The 21,643-nt window shown below is 39.6% G+C and overlaps 2 non-coding genes across 2 annotated transcripts; both read right to left on the bottom strand.

Moving 5' to 3' along the window:
• Positions 1 to 889: 889 nt before the first annotated feature.
• Positions 890 to 971, bottom strand: TRNAL-AAG (transfer RNA leucine (anticodon AAG)). Its single transcript has one exon. It is a non-coding gene; the product is annotated as a tRNA-Leu (tRNA).
• A 20,270-nt stretch (positions 972 to 21,241) lies between these two features.
• Positions 21,242 to 21,313, bottom strand: TRNAA-UGC (transfer RNA alanine (anticodon UGC)). The gene has a single exon. It is a non-coding gene; the product is annotated as a tRNA-Ala (tRNA).
• Between the last annotated feature and the right edge of the window lie 330 nt (positions 21,314 to 21,643).

Below are 21,643 nucleotides of genomic sequence, written 5' to 3'. Positions count from 1 at the left end.
GCCCTGATTGTGTAATCAAAACCTTAGCAATTGGCAGGACTTCTTATTCGTTGGTGTTTTAAACTAAGAAACTTCCGGCCCAGCTATTCCAAGCACAGAGCCTATGAAAAGAACGCTGGAAAAAAAAAAAAAAAAAACAAACAAAAACGAAAGGAAACCTTAGGGAGCACAGTTCAACTCTGATGTACCCGGAGTCTTCAGGAGTCAGAGCTGACTCCATGGCAACTGCATATTAGCTTGCTTATGCAAATAATATTCGGTGCAGGTAACCCCAGACTAACCCCAGGCTACTTGCCCGGGTAGGTAAAGGGAGCGCTGGCGCCATACCGGTTAAGTGCTATGGCTGCTCACCAAAAGCTTGGCAGTTCGAATCCAACAGGCGCTCCTTGGAAACTCCACGGTGGCAGTTCTACACTGTCCTATCGGGGCGCTATGAGCCGCAATCGACTCGGCGGCAATGGGATTGGTTTTTTGGGTTTGCGTAGGCAGAATCCGATGCAGGTGGAATGGGGAGGGGAGGTGGTGGAAGAGTTTCACCGTGTATAAAGTCTTACGTTTTTGTAATTTGGAAATATATGAGTTATATTTGTTTAAATATATAAACATTTTAAAAACCATAAAGATTTAATCCTTGGACACGAACTACTGCTCTTAGATTGATCTCAACCTATTAGGGAGATAAATGTCTTGCTTATGTTCTTCAAGGGCTCCCTGGTTGAGGGCTCGGCTGCCAAACAGAAGCCTAAATTCAGCAGCAGCTCCTTGGAAACTTTATGGGGCAGTTTCGCGCTGTGCTGTATAGGCTCGCTACGAGTCGGAAGTGACTGAATCAAAGCGGGTAAAGTTTTTGGTAATTTCGTTCTCTGATGGATTCCATTTCCAATAGAGTTGGCAGCGGTGGGATCCGAACCCACGCCCCCGCAGGGACTGGAACCTTAATCCAGCACCTTGGACCGCTCGGCCAGGCTACCGTGCTCTCGAGAAACTCTTAAATCATTATATTTAGGAAGCTACAAGACTGTTTTCCATGAAGTTATACGTTTCCTAGAACATTTCTACACGGTACTGGTCCAAAACTAAAATTTATTGGAAATTTATTACGTGCCATGCACTTACCTTACATTTACTGTCATTCAGTCCTATAAACTGCCTCAGTGGTAGGTTGTTACTATGATCTGCATTTTCCTGCTGGAGATTACCAGATACAGAGATAATCAGTAACCTGCTGAATGTCACCCAGCTGTAAGTGATGTTTAAAGCAGTAGTGGAAAACTTCACTGTGTTGTATATTTATTCAGTCGGTGGTAAAATTCTGAAATGATTTTGATGAAGGCTATGTGACAAACAGAGCAACAGCAAACTTATGTATGACTTAGCACTGATTGCTTTTGGGGAATGGAGACGTATTAAAAAAAACAGGAAAGCCATTGTCATCCAGTCGACCTTATAGGACAGAGCAGGACTACCCAAAGGGCTCCCAAGGAGGAGCTGATGGACTCCAACTGCTTGGCCTTTTGGTTACTAACCCAACTCTCGATCACTGTGCAATCAGGGTTCCACTGGTCAGAGCATGGTATATGGAAGTCTAATATTTCGGTAATTTCACTGATGCTTGAAATGTTTCCAGTGTGGAGAAATTTACTAAAAGGAATTTAAGTGGTGCCTTCTTAGCACAGCAGGTAGCCAGTCAGTCTCATAATCTGAGGATCCTGATTTCAAGCCTTAGAGAGAGTACCAAGGTTTTTCTTGTCTCTTCTACTAAACCCTTTTGAAAAAGAAACGTAGTAAGAAAAATTGTAACACTGATCAAGTTTTTGAGTACAAAACGCAGATTCCAGAAGTATCTCCGAGTAATCCTGAGTGATGTGATTATAGGTAGGGAGCAGGACCTGTAATTTTTAACACTCTGCCAAGGAATCCTTAAAAAACTTTATCAATTTCTTTTTGTAGCCAGACAGCTTTTCAATACGCTGACTACAGTACAACCTAATACCAAACTCTGGATTAGTTACCTATTGCTACTGTAGGAAATTGTCACAAATTTAACGGCTTCAAAAAACAGACATTTATTATTTTCAGTTCTGGAGGTCAGAAGCCTGAAATGGGTCCTAGGGAACTAAACTCAAAATGTTGGTGGAGTTGCATTGTCTCTGGAGACTATGGTAGAGAAGTCAGTCCTTGTGGTTCCCGGCATCTGACTCCACTCACACTCTTTTGCTCAAGTCTACGTTATGCTGATCTGTGGTTCTGTTGTCGCATTGCTTTTTCTAACGGTGAACCACCTGTCTACCTCTTATAAGGATCTTGTGACTATATTGGGCCCACCCAGAAAATGCAGACATTTTTTTCCATCTAAACATCCTTCACTTAATCAAGTGTGCAAAATACCTTTTGCCATGTAAGGTAACAGATTCACAGTTTTTGGATACTAGGATGAGGATAGTTTATGGGGATATAACTACACATGGTACAGTCTTCCTTCTGGTCTACGAAGATTTACAACTGTCCCACATGTAAAAACATTCACTTCATCCCAGCATCCCCCCAAATAGCAACCCATTACAGCATCAACTCAAAGACCAAAATTCTCATCTAAATCTCATCAGCCCAAAAGTCCTAAATCTTCTATTATCTATATCCTCTAAATAAGTATGGGTGAGACTCTGGTATAATCCCTCCTGAGATACAATTACTGTTTTTCTGTGAATCTGTGAAATTCAACAAACAAACAAATTATCTGCTCCTCAAAATGCAGTGTGAGACAGGCATAGGGTAAGACTTTTAGACATTTCGATTAAAGAAGGGAAGAAATTGAAAGACAAAAAGGAGCCACTGGTCCCAAGAAGTGTCTAAATCCAGCCAGGTAAATAACATTAGTTATCAAGGCTTGGAGTTAATGCTCTGTGGTTTAATGGCTCTGCCATCAGAGTCATCCTCTCAAAATCACCTTTCCACTTACATGAAAAGTGAAGAGCACATGTTTTTACCAACTTCTGCATTCTGAAATCGATCGAACATGCAATCAATGTACCTTGAAAAAAATTTTTTACTGGTAATTGAATTGTGACAGTTGGAAACAAACAAGAAGGACAAGTAGCTGTAAAATATGGCCTTGGTGATAGAAATAGTGCTGAAGATCGCATGACAGAATTTTGCAAGACCAACGACTTCTTCATTGTACATACCATTTTTTCACCAACATAAATGGTTACCATACACATGAAACTAACCAGATGGAATACATAGGAATCAAATTGAATAAATCTGTGGAAGGAAATGATGGAGAAGCTGAATATCAACAGTTGGAACAAGGCCAGGGCAGACGGAGGAATAATCGGTGAATTTATTATATGCAAGTTCAAGCTGAAGCTGAGGAAAATTAAAACAAGTCCATGAGAACAAAGTGTGACCTTGAGCATATCCTATCCACATTTTGAAACCATCTCAAGAATAGATTTGACACACTGAACACTAATGACCAAGGACCAGAAAAGTTATGGGATGACATCAAGGACATCATACGTGAAGAAAGCAAGAAGTCATTAAAAAGAAAGGAAAGACAAAAATGGATGCCAGAAGAGACTCTGAAACTTGTCCTTGAATGTTGACTAGCTAAAGAGAATGGAGGAAATGATGAAGTAAAAGAACTCAAGTGCAATCTAAATAGAAGTTTTCAAGGGGCAGCTCAGGAAGATACAGCAAAGTATTATGATGAAATGTGCAAAGTCCTGGTGTTAGAAAACCAAAAGGGAAGAACACACTTGGCTTTTCTCAATCTGAAAGAACTGAGGAAAAAATTCAAGTCTCAAGTTGTAATATTGAAGGGTTGTATGGGCAAAATATTGACTGATGCACGAAGCATCAGAAGAAGATGGAAGGAATACATAGAGTAAGTATAGCAAAGAAAACTGTACAAATGTCAACCATTTCAGGAGGTAGCATGTGATCAAGAGCCAAGGAGAGTGTAAGAACAAGTTTAAGCTGCTCTGAATGTGTTGAAAAAAAACAAGTCTCCAGAACTGACAGAATACCAATTGAGATGTTTCAAAAAAAAAGAAAAAGAAAAACAGATGCAAACCTGAAAGCACTCACTCATCTCTGCCAGAAAATTTGGAAGACAGTTACCTGGTCCACCTCCTAGAAGTGATCCATATTTGTTCCCATTCCAAAGAAAGGTGATCCAATAGAATGCAGAAATTATTGAGCAATATAGCACTCAAAAGTAAAATTTTGCTGAAGGTATTTCTAAAATGGTGGCAGCAGTACATCGACAGGGAACCAGCAGAAATTTAAGCCAGATTCAAAATAGGACATGGAATGAAGGACATCATTGCTGATGTTAGATGGATCTCGGCTGAAAGCAGAGAATACCAGAAAGATGTTCCCCTGTGTTTTATTAACTATGCAAAGACATATAACTGTGTGGATCATAACAAATTATGGATGGCATTGTGAAAAATGGGAATTCCAGAACATTCAGTTGTGCTCATGGAGAACATGTGCATAGACCAACAGACAGTTGTTTGAACAGAAGAAGGGGATACTGCGTGTTTTAAAATCAGAAGAAGTGTGTATGAAGGTTGTATTCTTTCACCATACTTATTCAATCTCTATGCTGAGCAAATAATACCAGAAACTGTACTCTATGAAGAAAAACAGAGCATAAGGACTGAAGAAAGACTCATTAACGACTTTCCATATGCAGATGACACAACCTTGCCTGCTGAAAGAGGGGGGGATCTGAAGCACTTACTGATGAAAATCAAAGTCCACAGCCTTCAGTATGGATTGAACCTCAATATAAAAAAAGGAAATGAAAAATCCTCACAGCTAGACCAATAAGAGAAGTTATGAAAAGGGAGAAAATAATGAAGGTGTTAAGGATTTCATTTTACTTGGGTCCACAATCAACGCCCATGGTAACAACAGTCAAGAAATCAAAAGACGCACTGTGTTGGGCAAATCTGCTGCAAAAGGCCTCTTTAAAGTGTTAGAAAGCAATGATGTCACTTTGAGGAGGACTGAGGTGCACCTGACCCAAGCCATAGTATTTTCAATTACCTCATAAGCATGTGAAAGCTGGACAATGAGTAAGGAAGGCGGAGAAGAACTGATACCTTTGAAGTATGATGTTGGTGAAGAATTTTGAATATACTATAGACTGCCAGAAGAAAGAACAAATCTGTCTTGGAAGAAATACAGGCAGAATGTTCCTTAGAAGCAAGGATGGCAAGACTTCATCTCACATATATTGGGCATGTTTTCAGGAGGGACTTATCCCTGGAGCAGGATATCTAGCTTGGTAAAGCAGGTAGACAAAAAAAGAAGGCCCTCAATGACATAGATTGCCACAGTGGCTGCAACAATGGGCTTAAACAGTCTGGGAAGTGTTTCTTTCTGTTATAACTAGGGTTGCTATGAGTTGGAACTGATTGGACAGCACCTAACAAGAATAACAACAAAGCATGTGTTTGCTTCCGAGTAGTTTTATCGGCATATTTCCTGTCTATAGAATATTAGGAGTCTGCTACAGGAATTCAGGGGTACATGATTTATTAAGGGAGTGCTCTTCAGGATGGGAGAAGGAAAGGAGCCAAACAATAATGTTCTCTTGGGTGAAGCCTAGAGTTAGCATGACCCATGCGACAAGGGTGCTGGGATGTAAATCCCATAGCACAGTTGTCCTTGAGTCAAGGGGTTTGAAATTTTGCACCTTCTATTCCCTCCAGTCAGTCATTGGCTGCTGCTGGAAATGGAGTGGTGGCATAATCTACCAGATGTCTCCAAACCAAGGGCAATTTACTGGAGAAGGTAATACAGATAAACCATGGGGTGGTTGGGTCCAGTGGTTGTAAAAAGAAAATGGGAAAATAGTTTTTTGAAGTACCAAGATCATGTACTGTGGTTATTTGGTGCTGTCAAGTTGATTTTGACTCATAGTGACCCTATACAAAACAAAATGAAACACTGCCTGGTCCTGTGCCATCCTCAGAATCAGTGTTATGCTTGAACCCACTATTGTAGGCACTGTCTCAACCCATCCCATTGAGGGTCTTCCTCTTTTTTAATGACCCTCTATTTTACCAAGACTGATGTCCTTCTCCAGGAACTGGTCCCTCCTGATAACACGTCTAAAGTATGTGAGACCGAATCTAGTCATCCTTCCTTCTAAGGAGTATTCTGGCTGTAGTTTTTCCAAGACAGATTTGTTCTTTCTTCTGGCAGTTCATGGTATAGTCAATATTCTTGGCCAACACCATAATCAAAGTCCTCAATTCTTCTTCGATCTTCCTTATTCATTGTCCAGCTTTTGTATGCATACGAGGCGACTGAAAACACCTCTGCTTGGGTCAAGTGCACCTTGGTCTTCAAGGTGACATTTTTGCTTTGTAACACTTTAAAGAATTTCTTTGTAGCAGTTTTGCCCAGTGCAACCCATCATTTGATTTCTTGATTGCTGCTTCCATCAGTGTTGATTGTGGGTCCAGGTAAAATGAAGTCCTTGACAACTTCAATAGTTTTTCCATTTATCATGATTTGGCATATTGGTTCAATTTTGAGGATTTTTTGTTTTCTTTACATAGAGAGGTAATTCATACTGAAGGCTATAGTCTTTGGTCTTCATCAGTAAGTACTTTAAAATCCTTTGGCTTTCAGCTAGCAAGGTTGTTTCATCTGCATATCTCAGGTTGTTAAGTAGTCTTCCTCCAATCTTGATGCCAAGTTTTCAGTGTGCTCAGTAATCACTTGTTACCCTTTCCAGTGTCATTCAAGAGCAAGACAGAAAAAGAAAAATTGAAAGAAGGGAGAAAGAACAGGCTGGATCATTTCAATGGAAATTTCTTTAGGTTGATAAGCAGTGTTTGGAGTATGGAACCACCTGCGTTTACCAAGAAGCAAAGCTTCTTCCTGTTTTACCTATTCCTCCCATGTCTTGCGCTTCTCCTACTCTACCAATCATTCACCATCTCTTGAAATTGGATCCCATTTTCAGACATGGATAGCAACTGAATCCATATAATTTTGGCTGAGTGGATAATATGGAATAAGTTAAGACAGTATTTGAAAACACAGGAACCTTGATAATATTTTTAGGAATGACTGAAATAGCCTTTACAGGTAGAGGAAAGTGCTGAAGTGACAGACCATTGGACTGGAAGATCTAAAGATCCTGGATTTCAGCGGCTTTAGTTAGTTTTGCATAATTACTTTCTTATAAAACAGGTGCATTACAAGGCTTAGGATTCTAATGGAACTGAGTAGTACATCTATACAACACAGAACTATGTGGTTTTTGTTTGTTTTAAGTCTGTATCTATGTTTAGGAGTCCTGGTGGCTCAGTGATTAAGGTGGCAGCGCTTCCGTAAAAATTAAAAACAACAGAAGCAAACCCACTGCTGTCGAGTCCTACTCATAGGTACCCCTTAGGGTTTCCAAGACTGTCAACCTTTACAGAAGCAGAGTTCCGCATTTTTCCTCCTGCGGAAGCCAATAACAGTTTCGGGCCGCGGAGCTTTACAGTTAGTGGTCGATAGATTTAACCGCTGTGCCAGGCCTGGAAACCCTACCGAGTAAATCTTCCAAATCCTTATGAATCGGAACGGACTCGACAGCAAATGGTAGGTTTTGACACTTTTTACTTATTTTGGCAAATGCAATCAAGGTGTATGCATACATATTTTTACCATCCCCTCCCTTATGTACTTGTTCCTTGGGTCGTTATGAGTCGGAACAGACTGGACAGCCAGGGGTATGGTTTGGTTTTGAGGTCTTACACGAAGTGCTAAGAGAAGTTTTGTGTATTTTATTTAAAATTAAAAAAAAAAAAAGGAACTGAAATTCAGTGAGAATACCTAGGAACTGTTGGAATAAATTCCATTTTGCTACATGCTTTTGCACTTAATATCCATTTCTGCTTTGATATTACGTATTATGTGGCAGGGGGGATGAGGAATGTTTTTAATCACAAGAAATGTGAGAAAGTTTTGTAGAAAAAGAATCAGTACACTGTACGAGGAAGGTTTCTGCGTGGCGCGGAAGGTTTGGGCTCGGTACCTATTGGTAATGGAAAGGTGGCCAGTTGGAATTCACTCAGCGGCACCGTGGAAGAAAAATTCTGGGCATCTGCTTCCTTATGAATTGTTGCTCGGTATCCACATGTCGCTATGAGCGGGAATCGATTTGACGGCACTGGGTTTGGTTTTGTTTTTTTTATGGAGATGTTACCGACTCAAGGTGACTCCATGTGTTGGCTGAAATCTTAACATACGCAGAAGGCCAGGCCTTTACTACCGCTGGAACTAACAATCTAGGTTAGCACTCTAGCGCATTTATGCCCCTTTGGTTCCATTAAAGGTGAAATCCAAGAAACCGCGCCCACTACCTTGGAGTCTATTCAGAGCTGTAACCTTTGCAGAAGTAGACTGCCAAGTCTTTCACCCGCAGAGCGCAGTGGTGGGGTCCAGCCGCAGATCTTTTTAGCTGGCAGCTGAGCGCTTTACCAGTGTACCACCAGGTTTCCCCATAAAGACTGAAGCCTAGGAAACCCTACTGAGCAGCAGTTCTCTGTTTACACGTGGGGTCTCCATGAGTCAAAATCAACCTTGATGGGAACAGGAACACCCATCCAGAACAACAACGGAATTTCTTACCTTCCCCCATTTCAGTTTCGTGTTTTCCTTCTATCGCCCACAGTGAGAGCCCTGGTTTACAAGAACCTCAATATGTGTACTCATTTACTGAAGCTTAAAACTTACGCGAAGTAATATCAGAATTGCTACACCCATAGCACTATTAAAAACAAAAACAAAACTCAGCTAAGTAGAGTTTAATATTTGAGTTTTTTTTTTCTTACAATGAGGATGAAACATTGTGTAAAACATTTTCTTGAATCAGTTCTCTCTTTTTTCTCATATATGGACATGTAATTCCTTTGAAATATTTTAGATGTGTTCCATTTGCATTCATGTTTAGAGCATTCTCACACACACTTGACTTAGTTTTATTTATTTATTTGCCTGTGTGAAATATTAATATCTTTCCAAGACTCAAAAGGATACAGAAAGTTACATTCAGACTAGTTACAAAAGAATGTTTTATCCCGGGACTCAGCCAGGTGATGGGAAGAATGGAAGCAGGTTCCGGGCAGTCTGGTGGAAGACCACCCACCAGGAACAGTGTCTTTCTTTCTAGCACTAAGACATCCTTCTCTTGGTGTATCGGTGTCTGAGAGGGTGCAGTGTAGGGAGTTTGGAAACAGGAAAGCTGACCATGAGGTAATTTTATCTTAACAACAGTCCTCTAAGATTAGGCCAACAGTCATGCTGATTCCTCTGAAATATTGTTTTTACCCGGGGTATACCTCAGTGGAAGAGTGTGTGCTTAGCATGCAAGAGGTCCTGGGTCCAATCCCTAGTACCTCCATCCTTCTTTCCTGTCAAAGCCTAGTCATTCATCGTCTTAGTCTCAGAAAGTTGCTTCTTTCTTAATCTGACTCATTTTGTCCTTGGTGTTTCAATCTTTACTGACTTGTCGGGACATTGGTGCTCTCATAAAGTTCTTTGGTGTCATTCTTATTCATGCATTCTCTCCAAGCACTCTCATTACTCACTGGTATATGGGCCACCAGCTGCACATCCCAAAGACTAAGCAGACTGTTAAGACGATTTGGGGAAACATCGAGTGTCAAGAAGACAGAGAATTTGAAAGAAGCGAAACCTGTTCCAACGCTTGGGAAATACCATTGTTCCTTCTTTGGGATGGACAATAGAAAATTCTGAAATAATGTTAGGTGAAGAAGAATTCATTCCTGCCAAAGAGGAGAGCCATTTTCTCATCCTATTTTGTCTTCTGGCATGCTCTAAGATGTTGAGAAGTAGATGTTCAACCCAGATTTGAGCTGGAGATGCAAAGACTCAACACCCTGTCTTGCCTACCTCTCATTCATGGTCATGGATATGGAGCAGAAATAAGCCATCAAAGTGCATAGCAACTTCTTTCTCTACCTGACCTGAGTGAACTCAGTGTCTGGGTGTGGTTGGCAGAGTCCCATCTTTGAAGAAGCTACAAAACAGAAATGGAGTACAAATCCTAAACACTCAAGGGTCAAAAGAAGAGAGAACAGTCACATTAACCCAAAGACCTCAGATAAGGTCTACATTGTTTCAGGACAGTTGCCACATCCTTGTTGAATGATCTTAGTTTCCTTATAAACATTTTCAGTTGTTGAGCTGAGAATAAAAATAACCTTGATGAATCAATGTAAATTTGATCCTGCAGTCCAGAAGATGAACTAAAAGGCTTCTTTGTGTTTTTCCCTAAACCTGGAGAAAATCCTATAGAGAGACCTTGTAGAGGAAGGCTCAAAGGTGAAAAAAGGCTAGTTTGTCCATAGGAAACCGGGAATCGGTTATGATAGCGGAGGTGAGAATCCAAGAGACTGGAGACCTTTCATAATGCTTCATCCCCTTTTCTCTTCTTCCCAAAAGCTGCAACTATCCACCTTCTATCCTTCTGTCACAGGCCACCACTAAGCCCATTTTGAGGTCACCTACTTGACTTCCAAAGGACTCACCTACTTTGCTTCTGCACCCATAGTAACCAAAAAAACCAAAAACAAACAAACAAACAAAAAAAAAACCCGACCTGATACCGTCAAGTGAATTCCGAGTTATAACGACCCTATCCATTGGCCTTCCAAAAACTGATAGATTTGAACTGCTGTCCTTACAGTTAGCAGCCAAACTATTAACCACCAACACTGGGTCCACAGCTATATTTAAAAAAAAAAAAAAAGTTGCCTTTGAATCAATTCCAACTCATAGGGATCCTACAGGATAGAGTAGAACTATCCCAAAAAGTTTCAGTGGATTGGGTAATTGGTTTGAACTACTGACCTTTTGGTTAGCAGACTGAAGGCTTAACCATTGCTCTACCATGGATAGGACTGAGGAAAAGGTGCCTGAGTATGTAGTTATTATTGATTGTACAGAGTCTCTGACTTTCTGTGGCTACAGTCCCCCTCTTTAGACTCCTTTTGAGCTAAGAGCAGTATGTGAAGTGTAGAGGAGCCAGATAGAATTCTTTAGGAAAAAGTTCATTTTCAGTAGATTTCATCTAAGTGTAGAAATACGTGGAACAAACAGACACGAATTTGGTTTTTTTACTCTTTGCATTTCAAGCAAAATCTAACAAATTTCATCAGTTGCAGTGGTGATTAATCTCAAAGCAGCTGGGTCATCTGATATTACTCTCAGCACTGCTCCTACCACATCCGTACACAGAAATTGGGAGATCTCTGTTGGTGCAATTTCCTCATTCATTCCAGAGAGGCCAGTTCTGAAAGATGAGCTGTCACCCAGATGAACATTTTTATTAGTTCTCTATTGTCTTTATTTTCAGTCACACCAAGGCCTGTTTTCAGACTACAACACTCTAGCACATACACTAGGTGTCTTCTGGCTTCTCTAGCCTTCCTAACCTTGTTTCCCACATGGAAATTCAAATTACTTATAAATATTTATTTTACTTCCCTGTTTAGCTGATTTGTTGGCAGAAAACTGCCCTGATATCATGAAAGAGGAGAAGATATCTATTCAAGATGCTCATCAAACTCCATGTAAGGTAGATCTCAAAAGAAAGTTGCCAAGACATATTATAATCAAACTTGCCAAAACCAGAGATAAAGAGAGAATTTTAAGAGTGGCTAGGGATAAATGAAAACTCACCTAAAAATGGAGAGTCAATAAGAATAAGCTCAGACTGCTCTGCAGAAACCACGCAGGCACAAAGTCAAAGGGATAACTTATACAAAGTGTTGAAGGAAAAAAATTGTCAGCCAAGAATCAAAATTTGAGGGACAGCAAAACTGTCTCTCAAATATGAAGGAGAAATTAGGACATTTTTAGATAAACAGAAGTTTAGGGAATTTATAAAATCCAAACCAAAACTACAAGAACTACAAAAGGAGATCTCCAGTTAGAAAATCAATAATATCAGATAACGACCCAAGACTAGAACTCAGGACAGAGTATCCAGTGGTCAATCCAGATAGGAAAATGCGAAAAATAAATGAAGATAAAAAAAAATACACAAAACAGGGAAAAAATTATGTCATTTATGTTGAAGAAGACAACATTAAATCAATATACAGGGATTAAGAAATGCAGTCATAGATCTTTCATACAGAGAGGAAGTCAAGATGACATAAAGCAATAATAATTAGGGTTAAACTAAGAAAAATAGGGATAAATATTAAGGTAACCCCAAAGGAGACTAACAATCCTACTCATAAAAATAAAACACAAAGAAAAAAATTAAGTCTTAGCAAAATCAAAATCAACAACAACAAATAAGAGGAAAAGACAATATATAAAGATAAACTACTCGGCACAAAAAATTAAGTGGGAAAAAGAAAATGTCAACAACACACACAAAAAAACACATCAAAATGACAGCACTGAACACACACCTATCCATAATTATGCTGAATGTAAATGGAGTAAATGCACCAACAAAGAGACAAAAAAGTGACAGAATGGATGAAAAAACATGATCTGTCTATATATTGCCTACAAGAGACACACCTTAAACTTAGAGACACAAACAAACAAAAACTCAAAGGATGGAAAAAATATATCAAGCAAACAACAGTCAAAAAAGAGCAGGAGTGCCAATATTAACTTCTGACAAAATAGACTTTAAAATTAAATCCCCCAAAAAGGTTAAGGAAAATGAAAACCAAACCAAACCCACCACCGCTGAGTTGATTCCAGCCCATAGCGGCCCTATAGAACAGAGAAGAACTGCTCCACAGAGTTTCCGAGGGGCTCCTGGTGGATTCGAACTGCTGACCTTTGGTTAGCAGCCATAGCTCTTAACCACTACACCACCAAGGTTTCCCAGGATAAGGAAGGACACTATATAATGATTAAATGGACAATATACCAGGAGGATAAAACCCTATTTTGTATTTATGCACCCAATGACAGAGCTTCAAGACATGTAAAACAAACTCTAACAGCATTGAAAATTGAGATAGACAGCTCCACAATAATAATAATAGTACAATAATAGTAGCAGACTTCAATACACCACTTTCAGTGAAGGACAGAATATCCAGAAAGTAGCTCAATAAAGACATGGGAGAGCTAAACCCCACAATCAACCAACCTGACCTCATAGACATATACTGAACACTCCGCCCAACAGCAGAAACCCTGGTGGCATAGTGGTTAAGTGCTACAGCTACTAACCAAAGATTTGGCAGTTCAAATCTGCCAGAAGCTCCTTGGAAACTCTATGGAGCAGTTCTACTCTGTCCTATAGGGTTGCTATGAGTTGGAATTGGCTCAATGGTACTAGGTTTGCCACCCAACAGCAGTCAAGTATACTTTCTTTTCCAGTGCACATGCAACATTCCTTAGAATAGACCACATATTAGGTCATAAAGCAAGCCTTGGCAGAATCCAAAACATCGAAATATTACAAAGCATTTTCTCTGACAATAAGGCCGTAAAAGTAGAAATCAATAAAAGAAAAAGCAGGGAAAAGAAATCAAACACTTGGAAACTGAACGATATCCTGCTCAAAAACCACTGAGATGTAGAAGACATTAAGGATGAAATAAAGAAATTCATGGACTCCAATGAGGATGAAAACACTTCCTATCAGAACCTTAGGGACACAGCAAAAGCAGAGTTCAGAGGTAAATTTACATCAATAAATGCACACATGCAAGAAGAAGAAAGGGTCAGAATCAAAGAATTGTCCCTACAACCTGAACAAATAGAAAGAGAACAAAAAAAAGAAACCCTCAGGCACCAGAAGAAAGCAAGCAATAAAAATTAAAGCAGAATTCAATGAAATAGAAAACAGAAAAACAATTGAAAGAGTTAACAAGACCAAAACTGGTTCTTTAAAAAAATTAACAAAACTTATAAGCCATTGGCCAAACTGAGAAAAGAAAAACAGGAGAGGAAGCACATAAACTGAATAAGAAAAGAGATGGCAATATCACAGCAGAACTCAACTGAAAGTAAAAGAATCATATGAGATAACTGTGAAAATTGTGCTTCAACATATTTGAAAACCTAGAAAAAATGGATGAATTTCTAGAAACACACTATCTACCTAAACTAACACAAACAGAGGTAGAACAACTAAACAAACCCATAATGAAAGAACAGATTGAAAAGGTAAATAAGAAACACTCAGGGAAAAAAAAAAAAACCCTGGCCCTGATGGCGTCACTGCAGGTTTCTACCAAACTTTCAGAGAAGCGTTAACACTACTTCTACTGAAGGTATTTCAGAGCATAAAAAAGGACGGAATACTGCCACACTCATTCTGGGAAGCCAGCATACCCCTGATACCAAAACCAGGTAAAAACACCACACACACACACACAAAAAAATTACAGACCTATATCCCTCATGAATTTAGATGCAAAAATCCTCAACAAAATTCTAGGCAATAGATTCAACAACATATCAAAAAAATAATTCACCATGACCACGTGGATTCATACCAGGTATGCAGCGATGGTTCAACATTAGAAAAACAATTAATGGGATCCATCATATAAATAAAACAAAAGACAAAAACCACATGAACTTATCAATTGATGTGGAAAAGGCATTTGACAAAGTCCAACATGGGTTCATGATAAAAACTCTCAGCAAAAGAGGAATAGAGGGAAAATTCCTGAACATTATAAAGGGCATTTATTTCTACAAAGCCAACAGCCAACATCATCCTAAATGGAGAGAGTCTGAAAGCATTCCCCTTTGGATCAGGAAACAGACAATGATGCCCTTTATCAACACTCTTATTCAACATTGTGCTGGAGGTCCCAGCCAGAGCAATTAGGCTAGATAACGAAATAAAGGGAATCCAGATAGGTAAGGAAGTAGTGAAAGTATCTCTATTTGCAGATGACATGGTCTTATACACAGAAAACCCTAAAGAATCCTCAAGAAAACTACTGAGACTAATAGAAGAGTTCAGCAGAGTATTAGGATACAAGATAAACATACAAAAATCAGTTGGATTTCTCTGCACCAACAAAAAGAACATTGAAGAGGAAATCACCAAATGGGTACCATTTACAGTAGCACCCAAGAAGATAAAATACGTAAGAATAAATCTAACCAGAAATGTAAAAGACCTATAGAAAGAAAACTAGAAGACACTACTGCAAGAAATCAAAAGAGACCTACATAAGTGGAAAAACATACGCTGCTCATGGATAGGAAGACTGAACATTGTAAAAATGTCTATACTGACAAAAGTGATGTATAAATGCGATGCAATTCTGATCCCAATTCCAACAGCATTTTTTAATGGGATGGAGAAACAAATCACCAACTTCATATGGAAGGGAAAGGGGCTCCAGATAAGTAACATCTTACTTACTGAAAAAGAAGAACAAAGTGGGAGGCCTCCAACTACCTGATTTTAGAACCTATTACACCACCACAGTAGTCAAAACAGCCTGGTAATGCTACAACAACAGATACATAGACCGATGGGACGGAATTGAGAACCCAGACATAAATCCATCCACATAAGAGCAGCTGACATTTGACAAAGGCTCAAAGTCAGTTAAATGGGGAAAAGACAGTTTCCTTAACAAATGGTGCTGGCATAACTGGATATCCATCTGCAAAAAAATGAAAGAAGATGCATACCGCACACCATCCACAAAAATGAACTCAAAATGGATCAGAGACTTAAATATAAAATCTGAAATGATAAAGATCTTGGAAGAAAAAATAGGGACAATGCTAGGAGCCCTAATGCATGGCATAAGCAGTATACAAATCATTACTAACAATGCAAAAACAGCAGAAGAGAAACTAGATAACTGGGAGTTCTTGAAAATCAAACACCTATGCTCAACCCAAGACTTCACCAAAAGAGTAAAAAGATTACCTACAGACTGGGAAAAAGTTCTTAGCTATGACATTTCTGATCAGCGCCTTATCTCTAAAATCTACATGATACTGCAAAAACTCAACAACAAAAAGACAAGTAACCCAATCAAAAAATGTGCAAAGGATATGAACAGGCACTTCACTAAAGAAGACATTCAGGGAGCTAAGAGATACATGGGGAAATGCTCAAGATCATTAGCGATTAGAGAAATGCAAATCAAAACCACAATGAGCTTCCATCTCACTCCAACAAGGCTGGCATTAATCCAGAAAACACAAAATCATAAATGTTGGAGAGGTTGTGAAGAGGCTGGAACACTTATACACTGCTGATGGGAACCTAAAATGTTACAACCACTTTGGAAATAAATTTGGTGCTTCCTCAAAAAGCTAGAAATAGAACTACCATATGATCCAACAGTCACACTCCTCGGAATACACCCTAGAGAAATAAGAGTGTGTACACGAACAGACATATGCACACCCATGTTCTTTTCAGCACTGTTTACCAAGTGATCAGATTGACTGTGAAGGAACAGAGGAAGCAGCTATTCTTTACATAGGCAACTGACAACATCAACGACAGTACTAATTCAGTGGAATATGACAGCAGTAAAAAATAATGACTTCCTATTCCTTTTGTGGATTGATCCTTTTATCATTAAGCTATCTCTGTCCCTGTTACTTTTTTGTTCTGAAGTTTTCATTATTTAATATAAATATAGCCACTTGTGTTTTCTCTTGATTGTTTGTATGATATATCTTTTTAAAAATTCTCTTTAATTTCTACCTAACTCTATAGTTACATGGGGAAACCCTGGTTGTGTAGTGGCTAAGTGCTTCGGCTGCTAACCAAGAGGTCAGCAGTTCAAATCTGCCAGGCACTCCTTGGAAACTCCATGGGGTAGTTCTACTCTGTCCTATAGGTTCGCTATGAGTCAGAATCGACTTGATGGCAGCGGGTTTGGTTTTGGAATATAGTTACATATATGAAATGAGTTCCTTGTAGACAACTTATACAGGCAGTCCCCAGGTTATACACCTCTGACTTCAGGAGAACTCCTTTTGCCCTTTTGTGTTGGGTAAATTTGCTCTCACTTTGAAATGACTGAGTCAATCCTACTCCACCAAATTTTTCACCACAATCACATTTACATGCTGCATGTACAGCTTTTAAATCATTGAAAAGTCTTCTAGCCTTTTCTTGCACTAAAAGAAGCCTAAATAAGAACCATAGGCACTTGTTTTGACTTACCTACAAATTTTTTTAAACATTTTTATTGTGGTGTATGTGAAGGTTTACAAATCAAGTCAGTCTCTCATAAAAATTTATATACACCATGCTATATACTCTGGAAACCCTGGTGGCATAGTGGTAAGTACTACAGCTGCTACACCAAAGGGTAAGCAGTTCAAATCCTCCAGGTGCTCCTTGGAAACTCTATGGGGCAGTTCTACCCTGTCCTGTAGGGTTGCTATGAGTCGGAATCAACTCGGCACTGGGTTTTTTTTTTTTATATACTCCTAGTTTTTCTTCTCCTTAATGAGACAGCACACTCCTTCTTTCTCCCCTGTATTTCCATGCCCATTCTGTCAGCTTCTGTCCCCCTCTGCCTTCTTATCTCCCCTTCAGACAGGAGCTGCCCATATAGTCTCATGTGTCTACTTGATCCAGGAAGCTCACTCCTCAACAGTACCATTTTCTATCTTATAAACTCCAGTCCAATCCCTGTCTGAAGAGTTGGCTTTGGGAATGGTTCCTGTGTTGGGCTAACAGAAGGTCTGCAGACCATGATCTGTGGGGTCCTTCTAGTCTCAGCCAGACCATTAAGTCTGGTCTTTTTAGGAGAATTTGAGGTCTGCATCCCACTTCTCTCCTACTTCTTCAAGGATTCTCTGTTGTGTTCCCTGTTAGGGCAGTTATTGGTTGTAGCTGGGCAACATCTAGTTCTTCTGTTCTCAAGCTGATGTTTATCTACAGATTTGAATTAAAGACTTAAACACACAGTTAGGAATGGCTAACATTTCTTTTTCTGTTCTGGTTTTCTTCAGAGCTAAGAGCAGGAAGAGAGGAGTGAAGAAGCAAAGCTTCCAGAATAGGTAACTAGGGTAAAATGAAGAGAAATAATTGAGAGTAGAATAAAGATTGCGTGAACAGGGACTTGAACCCTGAACTCCCAGATTAAAAGTCTCCTACTCTACCAACTGAGCTACCCAGGCCTATGTATATGGTATTTCTGACTACCTCCTTTAGGCTTTTATATGGCAGTTGCAATGCACTAGCTGCTCTTTCGTAATCCTGTGGTGGCCTTCTCTGTGCTACACTTTCTCTGTGAGTCAGAATTGACTCGATGGTAGCAGGTTTGTTTTTTTGGGTATATGTGGCCAATTGGTTTCTTATTTCAAGTGTTCAGATAGTTTTCTTTGAATTCTCTTTGTTGGGAAGAATATTTTGTTTGAAAGAGGTGCTGTCATTCATCGGATCATTGCTCTTCCTTCTGTCTTTGCCTTGTATCTCTTTAGATTTTAATAACCAGAGTGGTGACCCCTAAACAAATCAGTGCCAGTTCATGATCATACAGCTAGACAAGGAGGACTTCATTACTTGCCAAATGTTGTGATTTTATCCCTTTGTTCTTAGTTCCCCACCTGCACCTATTTTTCTGAAAGCAACATGAATGCTACTCTTCTTATCCCTCTGCATTGTCTTGTACCTCTTTCTTGCAGCTTTGGGAAACAGGAGAAAAGAAGTGGAGAGAATTCAAAGACCTACGAGAATGTACAATAACGATGCAGATGCAAAGAAGCCTGGGTTTAATATTCTACATTTCTCTGCTTGCCTTTCTTGATGATGCACCTTGCCTACCAATGTGAGCCACTCCTTCTCAGTTCCTTTCTCTCCTTCCTCTTCCTTCTTCACGTCTTTATGCACTGTTTCCTGCCACATTCAAAGAAAAAAGGGTATTTATCTTGAGGAATTAATGTACATTTTTTATTACATACCTTCCAGAGTATGACCCAAGACAGTTCATTAGTCTTGACCTAAACCTCGGGAAAATAATGTACAGGGAATCTGGAAACAAATGGGGAAGTTTTGTTGTGAAGGAATGACTAACCTCTCTGGGGAGGAAAGACAGAGTATTTCCTCTGGGAAAAGGGTATTGTTTACTTCTAAAAAAAAATCTCAGTACTTCCAAGAAACCAAGGCTATTTGAAAACTAAGAGAATTTGTAATTGCTGTACTTTAGTTATTTGTGGATTTCTCTTTTCTCCTAGTCTATGGCCTTATAAGGCATAGTTGGGGGTGGGTCACACATAAGTGCCTTGGATTCCTTTGTAGATCAATACCAAGACAATTCAGGGATGACTTTTAAGCAAAGTACCTCAGAGGTTAGCATTTCAATGAGAGAAGGACCCCTCCCAGCTATTTTGGCTCTCTTCTCCCACTTGAAGTAGCTTGGAAGTCACCCAATTGCACATCAGACCTCTAAACCTCTCACCAAGTGAGGTAAGGGACCCACTATTTAGTTCTACCTCCGTGTCAGGTGATTCTTGTACTTGTTGATAGAGGATCAAGTTGTTAAAATCCATGTTACAAATGGATTAAAATACAATTTTTTCCTGGCTTTAAAAATAGGCATTTCTGACAGGGGAAGCTCTTGTTTGAGCTTCCAGACCATTCTCCTTGGGGCATTGCCATCTTATCTTTGAGGCAGGAGAGGCCTGAACATGCTAACCTTTGGAGCTCCTTCTCATGCTGTCATCTGCACCCCTTTATCGAAGAGTTTACTTTTCAGCTTGTGTTTCTCCACCCAAAGTATCATTATTATCAGTGACTTAGAGAAGAACACCCTGGAAGAAATCCATCACTCCTGATCATTGCAAAGTTTATTAATGCTATGTAATTGTTTTCAGTGGTTTCAGCTGCTACTTGATTCCTTTTTGAATGTCGTTCAATTTTCTTTCAATCTCAAAGTTAAGCATTTGAAAACAGAAACCACATGCTCCCCAGCAACACTTTCCTTTCAGATTTGGACTACTTTTTTAGTGTATCAGTCCTGTGGCCCGAAGGATAAGGCCTCTGATCCCAGGTCAGATATTGAGGGTTGGAACCCCTTCTTAGTCCCTTACTTCTGGTTTGGCAAGAAGTAGAAGCTTCTTGAAATGGCTTCCAATTGAGAGTGTTTGTTACAGGAAACACAAGAACTGAGATGCATCTATCTATTTTTACCCTTCTCTGCTCTCTTTCTCCTCTCCCCTCTACATAGTCCTTTGGATGCATCTCCCTCAAAATCTTTGGTGTGGTGTGAACTGAATACGTTATGTGACTTTATTTAAAGTTCTAAAGACAAGAAAGTGGGATTCTGTAGCCAAATATAAGAAATGTAGAAGGGAATTTTAATAGGGTACTGGCCAATGCTCATATGTCATTTTAATTCAGCTAGGTGTGTGTGCAGTGTGGGATATTTTCTACAACATGGTGTTTGAAATCCTCCAATGAAAGTCATTTTACGATGAACAAGAATAACTGCTCTGCTAAAACCAGGAGTGGCACAAGAAACTTTTAAGACCTTAAAGCTAATCTACTCCCAAATTGAACTATTGTGGCCAGTGATACTGTCGGTCGCTAAAATTTGGATTATAGTTGCAATGTTCATGTTGAATATCTCTGTGTTTCTTGAGTGCTGTTGTTTGATTTGTCCAATGTCCTCTAATCACTCATCCCCCATTGACAGCTCTGTCAAAGATTGCAATAGAGGGCCATTTTAACCCATTGGGACTGAGTCAATTCTGACTCCTAAAGTCCATATTGGGCAGAGAGTACTGCCCCATAGGGTTTCCAAGGAGAGGCTGAAGGACTGGAACTGTCCACCTTTTGGTTAGCAGATGAACTCTTAACCACTGTGCCACTAAGGGCCAGAAAATCAGCTGGAAACTTTCCTCTAGTCTGACTTTCAATGATTAAAAGCATTAAGGGGTTTTCGGAGGGCCATTTCCTTTTCTCCTTTCTCTCTGTCCTTGTTCTTCTACCTTGGTTATCCATGATATGCTAACTAAAACTGAATATTAATTGATTACATGTTGTGGTGAAAGTCTTCTTGCTTTGGGGCAAGGGCTGATTCCTTCTCTGTCTCTTCCTTCTTGTCTTCCTTCTGCTGACATCCTGCCGAGGGAGATGTTAAGCCCCAACAAGTATAAATGGAAGAACACTAAAAGCAACTGTTTGGACCATTGGCTTTCTTTTCCTGTGAGCAGAACAAACATGATAAAGGAAATTAGAGGTTGAGGTTGCTAAATGGTGAAGTGGAGGTGCCAGGAATTGAACCAGGGACCTTGTACATGCAAAGCACATGCTCTACCACTGAGCTATACCCCCTGAAGACTGACTAGCTTGATGATGACTTTTCATAAAAGGATACTGATATTTTTCTGTGTGGTTCCTTCTTCGCATCCCCCCCAAAACAAAACAAAACATTGCCTAGAATAACACCAACCCACTAAAATAAATAAATAAAACCACAGGGTTAAATTGCACACTTTCTGGAATTAGTAATGTGGATACTGTCTAGTGGTGATAGATGGAGAAGGTTAACTGGATTGTTGTTTGAATAACCTTTTCTGGTCCTAGGATCTTTCCACTCCGGTAGTCCTCTCCAAGGTATACTTCCCAGCAGACTCTTTAAGTGAAAGTTACTTGCCTCCACCA

Source organism: Elephas maximus, chromosome 1 (genome assembly GCF_024166365.1).
Source record: "Elephas maximus indicus isolate mEleMax1 chromosome 1, mEleMax1 primary haplotype, whole genome shotgun sequence".
Taxonomy (NCBI): domain Eukaryota; kingdom Metazoa; phylum Chordata; class Mammalia; order Proboscidea; family Elephantidae; genus Elephas; species Elephas maximus.
Note: the sequence above shows the minus strand (reverse complement) of the source record. Positions and strands in the feature narration are given on the sequence as shown.